This window comes from Triticum urartu, unplaced genomic scaffold (assembly GCF_003073215.2).
Source record: "Triticum urartu cultivar G1812 unplaced genomic scaffold, Tu2.1 TuUngrouped_contig_6137, whole genome shotgun sequence".
NCBI classification, from domain to species: domain Eukaryota; kingdom Viridiplantae; phylum Streptophyta; class Magnoliopsida; order Poales; family Poaceae; genus Triticum; species Triticum urartu.
Genome location: NW_024116872.1, coordinates 1 through 3,659, shown reverse-complemented (window position 1 = coordinate 3,659; position 3,659 = coordinate 1). Strand labels below are relative to the sequence as shown.

The 3,659-nt window shown below is 46.5% G+C and overlaps 2 non-coding genes across 2 annotated transcripts; both read left to right on the top strand.

Moving 5' to 3' along the window:
* The first annotated feature begins 1,615 nt into the window (after positions 1 to 1,615).
* LOC125530195 lies at positions 1,616 to 1,835 on the top strand. Its single transcript, XR_007292883.1, has one exon. It is a non-coding gene; the product is annotated as a small nucleolar RNA U3 (small nucleolar RNA).
* Positions 1,836 to 2,035: 200 nt separating this feature from the next.
* On the top strand, positions 2,036 to 2,255 carry LOC125530198. The gene has a single exon (XR_007292886.1). It is a non-coding gene; the product is annotated as a small nucleolar RNA U3 (small nucleolar RNA).
* Positions 2,256 to 3,659: the final 1,404 nt, after the last annotated feature.

Genomic DNA, 3,659 nt, shown 5'->3' with positions numbered 1-3,659 from the left:
AATAAAGAGCTATACAGGGAAAAAATCGAAGGAAACTACAAGAAATAAACAAGAGATACAACAAAATACAGCAGGTACAAGGTGTGTAGATCATCTGAATGCTGCCACCCAGTGAGCCACGCCACTGTACTCCTTCCTCTGAGCTCTGTAAGTAGGCCATTTCATCTCCTCCTTGAAACACCGTCTGCAATTATACATATTTGGAGGAATTTGGTTGAAGATGAAATCATTTCTGGTAGTCCAGATTGCTCAGGAAATCAATAAAATAAAAACCCGCAAAAAATAAAAGGTAGGTTGATCAAATGCTTGAGTTGCTCAACTTCCTCCTGAACATCTGACTGGGCTGATGTCCAAGAAGGACAAATATATTGCCAGCACATTTTAGCAAATGGGCATAGGAAAAACAAGTGATCTCTTGTTTCCAGCATTTGCCTGTTACACATAACACAGGTATAATCCTGTAAAAAGAAGCTCTTTCTCTGTAGCATGGCCCTAGTATTCTGTCTGAGTGTCTGTTATTCACCAGAAGCCGCCACCGTGATATTAAACCATAGAACGTTGTCGTGAGATTTTTAACCTCCTTTTCTATGCTTAGTATGTTGTCCCAAACATATGTTTCCTCAAATTCCGCTTGGTTGTTTGGCTAGTTGAGCTTTCTTTAGATCAGGAAAAACATTCTCAAATCAAATTTGAATAACCACTAGTACATTCTGTACTAACCTAGTAAGCTTTCCACTGTTGGTTAACCCACATATCAAAATCTGTGATTTTGGCAGTGCAAAAGCCTTGGTAAGTTATCTTCTATAATTAGGTAGAAATTTAAATGCACGAGTCCTGCTGATTGCGAAAATAACATGCGAAACATTCTTGGTAAGAACAAAAAGAAAAGGTGCGCACTAATGCTAGTGAGAATTCAGTTGATCAGCTGGTTGAGATTATCAAGGTGAAATCTTGTACAGTACGTACGACATTTGGAACTGTTTTCTCCTGCGACCTGCATTCTTTACAATGACATGTTCAGTCATAGTGCGATCGCAGGTCTTGGGGGTACTCCAACAAGGGAAGAGACCAAGTGCATGAATCCAAACCACACGGAGTTCAAGTTCCCACAGATTAAGGCTCGTCCGTGTCACAAGGTAATGTGTGCATATTATATTTACCTGTCATGCAAAATTGCCTGGTCTGCACAATTGTTGTTCTAGTTGGCGCGTACTTTCGGGACATGGAGAGTTTTAACATTGACTAGCGTGCTGATAATTTGTGAGAAATAATAAGTGACAAGTGGATACTGTAACATTTGAGAACAACTTCTGAACTGTTACTAGTAACAAAAATGGAAAGCTGATGCAACGAAAAAGGAAACAAAAAAGCCATACTTTTTTTTGAGGTAGGAAAGAAAAGCCATACGAGACTGATGTTTCTCAGATGGGCCGGGCTCTGTCTATCTAACAGGCAGCAGCCCACCAACCTCACGGGCCAGCACTTACCAGTCCTAAAAGCTCCCACCGAGGGGGCGTTGGCGCTGCTGTGCAGCAGCATGCCTAACATTAGTCCCACCTCGCCAGTTTACAGGGAGCAGAACCAGCTTATAAGCCGAGGCGCAGCAGCAGGTAGCACGACCTTACTTGAACAGGATCTGTTCTATAGGCTCGTACCGCTGCATCCTTTACCAATAAGGAGGCAAGCACTTCAGTCTGGTTGATGCATTCTGACCTCTGGGCCAGAGCGTGATTAACGGCCAGGATTTCCCTGATGGGGCAATCCGACGGCTGTAGAGGATCGTCCCTGCCTGGCTCACACCTGTGCAGGGTGGCCCAGAGGTTGTCTGACAGACTACAAATATTTTTTCCCTTCTGTTTTTTAAGCCAGACTCTTTTTTTCAAAATAACTGAAGAAGTGATAGTTACTGTAGCAGCATCAACAAGATAAAAATGATCTACTGTCCACGCGATGAACAAGATGAAATGGGCCGGCAAAAACCACCACTAGTCACAATATGTTACTGTAGCTTGCACGAGGCGCAGCGCGTGGGAGCACGACCTTACTTGAACAGGATCTGTTCTATAGGCTCGTACCGCTGCATCCTTTACCAATAAGGAGGCAAGCACTTCAGTCTGGTTGATGCATTCTGACCTCTGGGCCAGAGCGTGATTAACGGCCAGGATTTCCCTGATGGGGCAATCCGACGGCTGTAGAGGATCGTCCCTGCCTGGCTCACACCTGTGCAGGGTGGCCCAGAGGTTGTCTGACAGACTACAAATATTTTTTCCCTTCTGTTTTTTAAGCCAGACTCTTTTTTTCAAAATAACTGAAGAAGTGATAGTTACTGTAGCAGCATCAACAAGATAAAAATGATCTACTGTCCACGCGATGAACAAGATGAAATGGGCCGGCAAAAACCACCACTAGTCACAATATGTTACTGTAGCTTGCTTCTAGCTGGCTTTCTACCAATTTTTTCCCTTCTGTTTTTTAAGCCAGACTCTTTTTTTCAAAATAACTGAAGAAGTGATAGTTACTGTAGCAGCATCAACAAGATAAAAATGATCTACTGTCCACGCGATGAACAAGATGAAATGGGCCGGCAAAAACCACCACTAGTCACAATATGTTACTGTAGCTTGCTTCTAGCTGGCTTTCTACCAATTTTTTTTACTTGATAATCAGGGGCTCTCCCACCGGCTCCATTTTATATAAAAATGATCCCAGTTCAGTTTTTTTTGTAGCAGCAGAAAGTAAAACAGGAAACTTTCACTCAACTCTGGTCTAAGAAGTAAGAACAGCACTGTCCAGATACTGCACTCGTACAGCCCATATTTTCAGCAGTTATGACTGTACTAAGAGCAGGAATCAAACACACGGAGGGAACAGATTACAACACTCAGGCCTGATCACATCACATGAATGCTATCATCGAGCTCTGGATGCAGCTTTAGGAACTGTACCAAAAATTCATGTCTGCCTCAATTAAAATGGACCCATCTTAGGCAAAGGCAGGAGCAGGGTACATGGCGAACCTTGCAAGAATCTGGAACTGAGTCACAAAGCCGAACAGAGGAGCAAGGTTCTGAAACAAAGCTCCCTGAACCGAACGGAGGGCCAAGCACACGGCTGACTGGGGAAACCAAGCCATGGTGCCCGTCGACTGGGTGGCGCGCATCGGCGCCTCCAGCCGCGGCGACTACCGGCGGATGAGACGAGGCGCTGAGCGAATGGGGGCAAAGGCGGGGCTCGCCGTACCTGCCTCGCCGGCGACTCACCACTCGCTCTTGGCAGGGCCAATGGGGGAGCCCCCGCCGTGCTCCTCTCCATCCCCTCCATTTCCTGCCTCGTTCCCTCGCCGGCAGCTCGCCTCCCCGCCCTCGTCCCGCTGCGCTGTGACAATGATGAACTGACACGTGCCTCCGCATATAGGAAAAAAAAAGCGTGGGCGCCCTGGAAACTGGGCGGGCCGGGCTTCAAACCCGGTAAAAAACGTCGCCCAAAGCCCACATGAGCGACAGGCCCGACGGACAAACCCACGAGAACATCGCTCTTTGACTCAAAAGAAAAAAAAAACGAGAACATCGGTCTGAGATTTCAATCCGCCGCCGCCGGAGCAATGGCGCTCGGCACCTGCGTCCTCCCTTCGTTCTCTCCCCAGGCTCACGTCCCCGCCC